A 12,679-nucleotide genomic window follows, 5' to 3' on the forward strand; every position below is an offset into this window, starting at 1 on the left:
CTAGGATTGCCAAGCAAGCTAGCTAAAATCCCTAAACTACAGCATAGCTTATATGCAGACGACGTGACACTCTGGGTAACCGGAGGGAGTGACGGAGAAATCCAAGAAACTTTGCAGAGCGCAATCGAAGTTGTCACGGAATGCGTAACACCTAAAGGACTCTCCTGCTCCCCGCAAAAGTCAGAGTTACTTCTGTATAGACTTACGTGCGGACACAGGAAAACTGTCTAACACCCCCTCAAATCATGCTCAAAGTGAACGACCAGGACATCCCAATAGTACCGAGCATCAGGATACTTGGGCTTAGAATACAGGCCAATGGACACAACAACGAAGTGATAAAGGCACTAGACTCGCACGTACATCAAACAACAAGACTCATTTCGCGCATCGCCAACAGACACCACGGCCATGAAAGAAACTAATTTACTCAGATTGGTACAGGCTTTTGTCATAAGCAGAATAGTGTACGCTACCCCATTCCTGCAACTAAAGAATGATGAACGCTACAAAATTAACCTCATGATCAAGAGAGCATACAAGCAGGCTCTACACCTACCAATTACGACCGCAAACGAAAAGTTTGAGGCTCTAGGAGTACACAATACCCTTGACGAGCTCATGGAAGCCCAAAGAATTGCCCAACTGGAGAGAGACTCGCGTTCTCCGACGGGGCAACACATTCTCCAATCACTCGGAATTACATACAACACCCAATTCGGACCAAAACGGGACATTCCCACAGAGTTAAGTAAACACATACACGTCCCACTATTACCTAAGAACACTCACCCTCTGCACAACCAAGAGCGCAGGCAGGAAAGAGCCATATCCTTACAAAAACACTTTGCAAACTCTCAGGACGTGGCCTATGTAGACGCTGCGAGTATCGTAACCGAGACGCTATGAGAGCGGCTGTACTAGATCAGCAATATCAAATCATCGCTACAAGCTCAGTTACTACAACCTTGCTGGAGGTTGGCAAGTCGCAATCGCCTTGGCGCGCGTTTCCTCCGCAGCCAAATTCATAGCGACTCAAAGACAGCTATACGAAATTTCGCGAAAGGGCGCATTTCGCCTGAAGCCCTCAAAATTCTGGCCAGGGTACCGGAGACCCGGCGCAGATGGACGCAACTCGTTTGGGCCCCGGCGCACTCCGGTCTTCCGGGAAACGAAGCTTCTCACAGTGGGGCGCGAGAACTGGCCATATGCGGCCGCACGACAACATCTTGCGATGCGCAGTTCGAATCTTTCCGCCGTTCAGGCAGGGACCGGATGGTATCCTACAAGAAAATTCTAAAATTCTACCGCCAGGGCAGGAGGCATTACCCTGCCGCTTACAAAAATTTAGATAAAAAGCAATGAGTTACCTGGCGCCTTTTACAGACGCACACTTTCCTAAACCCAGTGACGTACAGTCACCTCTATCCTGGGCTATATACAGCAGATTGCAAATTATGCGCAGGTAGAGCCCATCTTCATCACATCACGTGGGCATGTCCCCTGATAAGGACGAGAAAACCCACTAGCTTATTTCCTCCCCTTCCCATCACTACTGTAGAGCAACGGGAGACTGCACTGCTCAGCTCAGACCTGGATTTCCAACTCCGGGTCGCCCAGATGGCCGAAGACGCCGCCAAAGCGCAAGGCCTGGCCACCGCCTGAGGAAGAAGAGGTCAGGCCCTCCCACTCCCCTCCTCCCTAAGCTCCATCTTGGACAAATTCAAGTTTATACTACTACTACCGTCCCATCGCTCTTTCCAGTTGCATTGGGAAACTAATGAAAAGGATGGTGTTGACGCGCCTTGCATGGTACTTGGAACACAATGAGGTCTATCCGAATGCAATGGCGGCCTTCCGGCGCCATTGCAAGTTGGAATAAGCTAGCGCAAGACTGGGGTAATTGGAGATCGCAGGGAGAGAGGCCTTCGTCCTGCAGTGGACATGAATATAGGCTGATGATGACGATGATAATTCAGCATCAAAAAAGCATCAAACGAATAATGGAGGCGATGTTTCTTGATGTAAAGGCGCGTATGATAATGTAGCACACCAAGCAATCCTCGATGCTTTGACCAATGTGGGCATTGGTGGCCGTGCCCTGCGCTCTTAATTACAGAGGATGGAATGACATCCCACCATTCAACCATGCCGAAAGGCTCTTCAACATAGCACTGTTCAGCCTTGTTCGATCATTGCCAAGGACGGTCCAGATATCCATTTATGCAGATAATATCTGCATCTGGGCATCCGGCCCGACATGTCTGCAGATACAAGCGAGACTGCAGAAGGTGGTGCCGCAAATGTCGTCTTACCTGCATACGAATAGCCTTGAACTATCCTCAGAAAAATGTCGATTAGTCGCATTTACACGCAAAACAATTACTCCATTTGTTATACGCATAAATGGACTACTAATTGCTTCGAAACAAAGCACTGTTTCCTTGGAGTCATCATTGACAGTGATTTGTCTTGGACGCCACATATCACAAATATGAAAAAGAGGTTGACTGCAATAGCCCATGTATTCAAGTTTGCCGGCGGAAAGTCTTGGGGTGCCTCTGTACAATCGATGCTACAGCTGTACCATGTATTATTTGTGGTCTTCCTTAAGATACAGCCTGCCCGTGCTGGGTAACACTAGTAAAACAAACTTTCGCACACTCCAGAGTATACAAGCCCAAGCTTATCGGACGTGCCTTGGCCTCCCTAAGTGCACATCCACAGCAGCCACAATCACCATAGCGCGTGAACACACTATAGCAACGTACATTGCGGTCGACGCTCTAAAAGTGCACATTCGACATGTCGCAAGCGTACCCTTTCCCCACCATGCTTGCCTGCAAACAACTAGGCCCCATACGAGTTTTAGCCGTCTCCTGACTACTCACAGAGCATCGCTGCCATCTAATTACGTCCCAGAAGTATGGCCTTCGTTGCCACTGATGGTCTCTACATTCACCATCAGTATGCCTTACCATTCCAGGCATCACGAAGAACGCACAAATGCTGTCAGCATCATCGAAGCAGGCAGCATTATTGCTACTGCATGATGTCCGCAGTGACCGCTTACATGTTTACACCGATGGATCGGCCATGCACTCCAGTTCACCAGCTGCAGTATTTATCCCAGTAAAATCTACAGTGAAAACATTCAGGACATCGCACCTGACATCAACGACGGCTGTCGAACTTACAGCTCTGCGTGCGGCAATTCAATGCATCAATCAGGAAACGCCTCAGAAATGGTCCATCTTCTGCGATTCCAAAGTCGCCCTCCAGAGTTTGTTGTCTGCATTACGCCGTGAACCCCACAAAATGAGCAAGCAGACGCAACTGCTTCATCTTCAGATACCAGTGCCGATTGCATCGCTATCCCTATGTCCAGAACAGACGCCGCGGGACAGCTCCGTACGCTTGCTCGCGACCTTACGATAGCCCAATGGAATTCAGCAGACTCTAAAAACAAGCGCCTTTGTTCCCTGGTTCTTGATCTGAAGCTCTGCCTTCCACATGGCTTACCATGACGGGAGGTAACTCTCATTTGTCGCCTATGGCTTGTAGTAGCTTTTACCAACGCGTACTCCTACCTTATCGGAAGAGCCACAAGTCCAGATTGTGAAGTTTTCTGGTGCAAAGAGACAATAGCGCACCTTCTGTGTGATTTTCGTCGTTTTAGGGCACAATAGAAGCCCTCCGCACCACGCTCGACCAGATTGACAGCCGTCCCCTTACGGAAGCCAGAATTCTTGGACCCTGGTCCCAGCCAACGTCTGCACGAACTGCTTTAAAAGTGCTAGTGTGCTTTTTAAAGGAAACAGAACTTATTGAAAAACTATAGGACGTGTTATCTGATGAGTTCCTAATTCTTTGTTTTTTTCTTCCTTTTTTTTTAATCTTTTTTTAGTCTTTTCTGCCCTACCCCATCCCCCTGTGCAGAGCAGCTAACCGGACACCTAATCTGGTTAACCTCTCGTGCCTTTCACCTCTTGTTTTCCTCCTCCTCCTCCTCCTAAAAGTTGATTCTTGAAAATATCCATGGTCTTTTTCGTTTCTATTCTTTGCATCCAATTCGCTGTCTGTTTCTCTCTTACTTTCTGATAACTCCTGGTTGTCTATCTACACTTTCAATTACCCTGTACTTGGCTGCCAACTTTCTTGACCTCTTCGTCCATTCGGTGTCCGTGCTTTTCAGGTACAGATACTTGTCAACTTTAGCCGCCCGTTTATTTTGATTCATGCTCCTGAGTCTTTCTTCAAAACTAATTTTGCTCTACGTTTCTTTGACTTCAAAAGAGGTCCAACCCAAGCCACCCTTCACTGCAGCATTTGTGGTTTTACCGTGGGATCCCAATGGAAACCTGCCTACTGATCTTTGTTTAACTTCCAACACCGACAAGATATCAGATTTTAAGCACAGAATGGGATTTGCGAACATTAGCGCTGGCACCATTACTCCGTGTCAGGTTTCACGCACCCCCTCATACTTATTGCGGCCCCAATAGTGTTCAATGTTTCATTACTGCTGCATTCCGCTTCCCCTTTATTTTCATATTATCTAGGTGGGTGCTTGAGTAAGTCTTTCTTTTGTTTATTTATACGCCGAGGTATGCATATTGCTTGTCTATGGGTATGACTTGCTGTTCAATTGACACCACGTAATTACTTGTCTCTTCATCAAACATAATAATTCTCGATTTCTCTGTGTCTGTAAATCTCCTGCATTGTCCGCTAGCAACACTATACACTATGTTGTCCGCATGCATCAGTCCAGGGACCTTCTGTTGCACCATTTGTCCATTACACATGTAGCTTAAATCAAACCCTAATTCACTGCTTGAAAGTCACCTTTATAGGTCCTTAACATAAAGCGCAAACAACAATGGAGACAGAGGACATCCTTGCTTCAGTCCTTTGAGAATTTCCACCACTTCATTACATTTTCGACATTCCCATACAACTTGTACTTGGTTGACAAATTTACAAATTGTAGCCGTGGAGTTCGCAAGGCGGATCCACTAGGAATTAATTCTTAGGATGACACCAGTTGCGAAATATTAATTCCCGAACTTTGCGGGGAAATGCATTGGCGTTCCAGTTAATTTTGTGCTTCAATGCATAAAGCGACGTTTTGTTAAGAACCTAACTGGAACGCCAATGCATTTCTCCGCTAAGTTCGGGAATTAATATCTCGAAACTGCTGTCACCCCGTGAATTCGTTCCAAGTGGATCCGCCTTGCGAACTCCACAGCTACAATTTGTAAAAAGCAATATGGGCCATCAGGTAATTCGTTAAAAACTGAATTAGTAAATTTTTGTTAATTATTCTATTATGCATTTCAATGTCTTGTGCAAGTAATGTCCGCCTTTTCGAGTAGACCAGCTCATGAACTAGAATTGTGCTATCTGCCACAGGCAACCTTTAAGAATTTTTGAAAGTGTTCGCTGAAACACCCTGTATATCTCGATCAGCAGTTCCACGAAATCGTCATCTATGCCATAACAATTTTCTGTCTACGTTGTCGTAGGATCCTCGTATATCTAGACATGTTATTCATAAAAGTATACTCTGAGCTACTGAAATCTCTATGCACTGAGTAATACAAACATATCCTTTAAGCGTCTGCCTGGTCTGAACCCATTGTGTAGTTCTCCCAGTAGAACATTTTTCTCCACCCACTCCCTTCGACATTCGTTTTAAGACTTGCATTGCCGTACTATAGATCACTGATATTACTGTAACCGGCCTGTACGAACTCGCCTTATTCTTATCAACCTTACCTTTGAATATGAGGTTCATCTTGCTATCATGCCATCTAACCCAAATTTCCTTCGTTCTAATCATTTGCTGGGTCGCATTAGCCAACAGTAGGTTTTTGATTACCTGTATTGGGATTTCATCGGGTCCTGCTACCGTGTTATTAGGGACATTTTCTTGTCCTTTTTGTACAAGAAAAGTTTTCTATGCTTAATTTTGATTTATCAGACTTCTCCGTTGTTGCTGGATCTGTTTGAGTATGACGCTTTCTTTCCTGTCGAAGTTATCCCTAGCAACCTCTGTGATGCACCGCACGTCTCCTTCGAAGATGTTACCGTTTTCATCACTTATAGCTGTTTGCGAATATTTAGTTGGAGCTCCGAGTGCTCTTACATAATTCCAGAATCTTTTTGGGGCACCTTTGTCTCTTTTGCGACGACCGTTATGCACCCAACGTTCACTTGCGCATTTACTTTTCTCTTGCACGAGCTCACTCGTAACACTTCTCTTTTCTCGGTATTTCTTCCATCTAAGGAACACCTCTTCTTCGTGTAATCCAAACGTTTTGGCTTCTCGATGATCCCTAGACGCCTGCTTACGCTCTTTTCTAGCTTGCCTTATTTCCTTGTTCCACCAATTACGTGGTTTCCGCTTTTCATCCAAAGTTTTTATTGCCAAGTCTGTCTCATCTCATGCTGCATAACGTCTACCAGTTGCTTATATATTCCCAGACTGTTGTAGAAAACGCCTTCATTTTCTTCTGTGTTTTTTTCTTTGCGATCTCTGTTATTTGCTCTTCATTCAGTTTTAGAAATTCTGGTGCTATTGGTTCGTGTTTTGCATTAGTATCTCTCCAAAACTTTAATGTTAAACCTCTGTGATAGCTACCCAGGCTACTCCTTCCATGTTCGCCTATTATCATTTGGTCTAGTTTTTCGTAGATCCTTTGAGACTAAGGCGTAAACTATACATTACCATCTGTTTCGCCAGCGGTTACCTGTCCATGACTTTCCCCCTGTTAACTACAATAAGGTCATGTTCATCACACAGATCCTGGGGCGCTATAACGTAAAATGATTCCAAACTGTTGATTCCAATTTCTGCAATCAGCCTCCACGATTGGTCAAAACATTTTCGGGCCGCTCCCAACTTCGCCTGTCTGTCACGCGACGTCACGAAAACCGCAATAGCTCCCCATCTGATATAACGTGTACACACTGATTATGCATGATTAAACCGCACAAAAGAAAAATAATCATTCCTGATTCGATGTCTTTTCCCCAGTAGCTCTCTGCTATTGGTCCAATGTTTTTTGGTTACGCCCACTTCGCCTGTCTGTCACGCGACGTCACAAAACTGCGAAAACTCACCACGTCAAAGTGACGTGTACGCGAAAAAAATGCATTAATATGCCGAACAAAACTGAGAATTTTTCTGAATAACCACAGACTGCCTCGTTCCGAAAGGAATCAAAGATGGCTGCCCACCGATCGCTCAGGCCCTCGCTACTCGCACCTGCCGGTGAGCATGTATTTATTTGCGCATGATAAACCGTTTTGCGTGGCAGTAAAACGTTATCGAGCCCTTTCGGCATGCATACGACATCGCTCTGCCAACTCTTCCTTGCTGAGGATCCGTTGTTTTAGCGCCATTCTTATCCTTCCGTTTCACGCCGCCGCGATTTTCGACCAGCCACCACTAGCTAAGTAAGGCGAAGCGGACCAATCGGAGAAGCCCGCACCACCCTCGTCATGCGGTTATCTATTTTCACTGTGCTGGCTCGGCCCCATTGAAACCCTCTCCACTAGAGCGTGCTCCTCGCATCTTGTCAGCCAATTAGATAAGAAAAACCGCCGAGTGTAGACAATGTTATTGGCTTTGAAAGCGAACAAAGGTGACATCCTATAAACGAGGGGAGTGTTTTGATTGGGTTGTTCAGACAACGCTGCAGGTTACCGCCCGATGCTTGCGTCGGTTTTTACGTAAATTTGACGTCAGGAGTTTGGAATCAAAACGGTTTGGAATCATTTTAGGTTATAGCGCCCCAGCACTAGAGAATCGTTGTAATCAGTATATGCGTCTAAATTCTCCATGTACGCATTCATATCTCATTCTATTACCACCTGTCCCGATTTCTAGAACTCATTAATATCGCTTCTAATGCAATCAGTCCTTCATTTTTATGTGTTATCACTACGTGCTCATAGGTAAGGTACTCCCAGCCACATCTTTTTGCCTTCCCATGTGCCGCCAGTCCATAAATGCTTCTTACATGTCTCTTTTACCCTTTGCCACATCAGACTTCGCCTAATTAGCATGCCTACACCTCTCCTTGACCCAGTCACCCATCGCATACTGCACCCTGTCACATACAAAATTCTCAATAACAAGCGGCTGCTATAAATGTCGCAGATGCGTTTCGGTCAAAGAGTACACCGTATACTAGCTTCGTCATTCAGCTGTGGTTGAATTTCCAGCCACTCTTCCTGCTTCCGACCATCCTGCATGTTTATGTAACAAATTTCACCGTCTCTGTCCTTATTCTTTTTGCGGATTTCCTTTAATCTTTCTGCTCTATTTCCATTCCTTGCTGGTGTATCACTACTAACGATGTCGCTAGTAGTACTTAATCTTCCTTCCTCATTGCCCGAAGCCCGCCTATAAAAGCTACTGGCCGTGCCACGCATTGATCTCCAACCGCTGTTGCTACACTATCGCTAATATGTATCCCGTCACGCACACAACCACCTTCTCGGCCTGTTCAGGGCACTTCTTGGTTGATGTCAATGGCCGTAAAATTCAGTGCCTTCGCTAGCGTCCAAATGGCCCCGTTTACTGGAAGCAGTGCACTTTCAACTACATACCCGTGACTTTCAACCTCTGGCCCCATGCACTCTGCGACGTGAACTTCCTTTGACACATTCCGCACCTCGGTTACCCATCTGGCTATTCGCTTCGCGATCCCTGTCCCCCGTCTATTCGCTCCACCCATTATTAGGACTAGGTGCATCTTTTCCAATTTGTCCCGGCCACACGTGTTGTTTGGCTTTCGCTATCCCTTCTCGAATCAGTTACCTCGGAAGCGCATTAATCTGGATTCGCTCGCCCGCACCTACGATCTCTATTACCACTGGTTCTACTTTACCACTATGCTTTAATCTCCAACAAAGACAACTTTACGCTTTTCCTCATCCTCGGCGCCTAAAGCTTCACATGAGGCTGCGATGCAATCCTCCTCCCCCCCCCCCCCCCCTGATCGGAATTCTTCATGCTTTCTATGTGCCGATGACATCAAGATTTTAAAGGAAATTCATACTGTTGATGATCGACTGTCGCGTCCTGCAGTCTGACCTTCCCTTATTTTTCTAAATGGTGCAAAGATAATAACCTCACCTCGAATACTGCTATTTCCAACGCCATTACTTTCACACGCAAATGAGCAAGCATTTCGCCGCCTACGAGCAGAAAAGAGAAGTACTGCATTATGACACTAACGCGCACCGACAGTGAACGCTTCGGTGGTCTCAGCACTACGACGCCTCGATGCCAGCATTCGAAGGGACGCTGGCATCAAGAAGCACTACCAACGCCAGGTGGCGTTCACCGTACTCAGCACAGCGGAGCGTGGCCTCCGCAATTAGCTCTGAAAATGTTTCTGAAGTTGATCGCGGAGGCTGCAATTACGACGCGCTGTACGCGCTGATTTGACTCGGTGACGATTCAGTTACGTGCTTTGTCTTGCGCGTTGTATTAGTGTGTCAGTTACGTGCTTCGTCTTTCGCGTTGTGCTAGCGTGTGCAGCGTAGTGCAGCTTCCATATGCACGACGGTTGCTCATGGTCATCGACGTTGGTAGTCGTGATGGAGGAGACGTGCCACCAGGCGTCAGCGTGGGTGCATCAACGCCTAAGGGCGCTTTAGCCACAAAACACCAATAGACATTATATATCGTTTCTTATTCTGTAAATTCTGTACCGTTTTGTAAGCTCTCTGAGATCAATGATCTAGGTGTACTTCTAGAAACACCCTAACACTTTTCAGCTCACACTAAACGCGTTTCAAGGCGGAGTATGCGCTCTCTTGGCTCTGTTTTGAGATTATCGAGTCAATTCCATCACCCTAAACCATTCCGCAAGTTGTACACAACCATCTGTCTTCCTCAACACGAATATGCGTCGGTCGTCTGAAATGGCATTTCTAGATCCAACATTGACATTATAGATCGGGTCCAGAAAAACTTTCTATGTATATATCACCACCGCTTTGCTCACTCGGATACTGGGCATTGTTCTAGGACTGTTGGATTATTGTTATTGTCCCTTACTTCGCTACTTACACAATCGCGCTGACCTTTCGTTTCTCTTCAATCGCCTTCACGGTAACCTCGCGTGTCCCGAACTCCTCAGCTGTATCGTGTTTCTTATTCCACGCAAGATCACCAGAGAACATAGACCTTTCCATGTCCCTGTCTGTCATCACGAACACTCAACCGTCCACAGAATACAGTCGTTATAACGCTTACTTTGGTGATCTTGATATCTTTCATGACTCGTTGTCATCATTCTTTTCCGAACTTTGCGTCGTTGCGTCATAGTTTCACGTATTAAACTGCCCTTCTCCCCTTTTTTTTATATTCCCCTTGCGCCTTGCTGCATGTAGGCTCATCTTTTCAATATTGTTATTTTATTCAGTGTTTTTTTTTTGTTATATTCCCCTGCTGTATCTTTTTTTCGGTATTGTAATGTATGCGCGTACCAGTAGTCAGACCTCAGACCTCATGATTGTTCCTGGGCACGGTAAATAATATATTGATTGATTGAGTAATTATTTTTACAGGTTCACAATTGAATCTAACAAAATTTATTGTGGTCCACAATTAACTTCTTAAGAATGGCGTGACGAGACAAGTGTAAACCGAGTTCCCGAAATTCACAAACTGAAGCGAACTGAAGGTAGAAGGTATATATTGCACAGGAAGAAAAGTTTCAAGGATCGTCCACAAAGAAAACAGGCAAGGGTAGAAACAGAACGTTATACCACGAACTGGTCTCACAAGTAACGCAGCATGGGCACCGTTAACTCGATTGTTCAAAAATTCTACTTAGCGCGTTGACCAACGCCGATGAAACTTCGCTTTCCCATAATGATAAGCTCGCTGTTTAGATAATGTGGGACATATGCAACAAGGCGCGTAGCAACAACAACTGAGGGCACATGGCCCTCTGCGACTATCCACGCAATGCTGCCGAACAGCACCTTACAGAATACAGGCACCGTACTGTGTCCAGATTTCACGTGATTACAAATGTGTCCTATATCTCTGTGCAGACAGCTGTCATCGGCATTATTCTCTAGACAGGCATCACACATCGACTTCATGCTCGTGACATCGCTACGTAGACGTGTCACACTGCCCCTCAGCCCGATTTGGTGTTTGCATTTCGAAGTAGCTTCTGAACGGTTTAGTGCACAAAAATTATATATATATATATAGAAAAATCAGAAGCACAACTTCGCGGTTATCTTAGGTTTATATATAGTTATATATATATATATATATATATATATATATATACACGAGGCTAGGTTGTGACCCTTGCTGTGCATAAAAATTCCTAATTTATTCGTTGCGTAGGATCCAAGTGGATTTATAGGTGAAACTTTATAATTACATGCAATGAAACTGACGGCCATGTGCACATTTAAATGAAAGGCTTCGCATCAAATAATTTCGGACATGTGCGATGGATCTACATATATTTTGTTGTTCGTGGAGTATCCTTGATACGTCTTTTCTTCCACCAGTGGTTCCACGACAGAAAAAAAAGAAAAACGGGGCAACAGATTGCCAACCCTAAAGCTGCCTGCAATACTCTTTGAATTCACTTTCAACAAGTCTTAAATTGCGTTTCAGAATTAGGAACGATAAGTTGTCTTTTAAAGGTAGTAACGTGAACTTCAGTGGCATGCTGTGCTGAACTGGAAAGCTGTAGTGCATTTGTCTAAAAGTTGACACGCCCACTTATAGCGAGCAGAAGAAAAAAGCGCTTTACAGCAAAAATCAACCGTAGGACTGTTACAGCGAAGCTAGTCGAGCGAAACTTCTTAACTTCGAAAGCAGCAGCTTGGTTTGTGCTCACCTTGTCTGCTGGAAAGCGGAACTTGGCCCGGCTGTCCGTCCACCTGGTGTTCGCATCACGCGAACGCGGCAACGGCCAAGAAACACAGACGCAGCAGTTTCGCTAAAGCGACATGCTTCCTGACACAGAGCTGCAAAGACAACCCACTTATTTAAATATAAAATACGGTTCATTGAAACCTAACGGCAAGTTTGGTGCAGTTCTCAAAATGAAATCGAGTTATACTTCCACTTGAAAGCACATGAAAATAAACGCGGTCTATACTTGTACTTGAAAGCACACGCCCATGCGAATTGTCGTCAAGCACACGCAAAATTCAACTACTTCTCAGTGTAAACATTTACCGCCCAATTTTGTCCCGCAGAACACGCAGGGCTGAGTTAAGACTAAATTAAATAGCAGCAGCCGGCATTTATGAAGGATGAAATTGGTGAAGTGCTTCGCGCAGCCTTGCACCATGCTGAATTCACTGCTCTGTGGTTGCTAAACTACTACAATCGCGTTCGCAGTTTAATAATTACAGTACGGACACAGAAGACACAAGCTCGAGACAAAATAGAAACTGTACTTTAACGGCAAAATGTGTGCCATTTCTGATCACGAAGGACGTAGCCCAGTCAATTCAGCGCCACATTTAAATTATACGCATAGGAGATACCCACGATGACGTCACGATCGCATTCGCCAATCACAGCCCGTGATCCCCTCCGCGCCATCCCCTGCTACCGCTGCTAGTTTTACTCAAAGCTACTTAGGATGTTCTGTGGCCTGTTAGTGATTTT

This window comes from Dermacentor silvarum, chromosome 11 (genome assembly GCF_013339745.2).
Source record: "Dermacentor silvarum isolate Dsil-2018 chromosome 11, BIME_Dsil_1.4, whole genome shotgun sequence".
In the NCBI taxonomy this organism is placed as follows: domain Eukaryota; kingdom Metazoa; phylum Arthropoda; class Arachnida; order Ixodida; family Ixodidae; genus Dermacentor; species Dermacentor silvarum.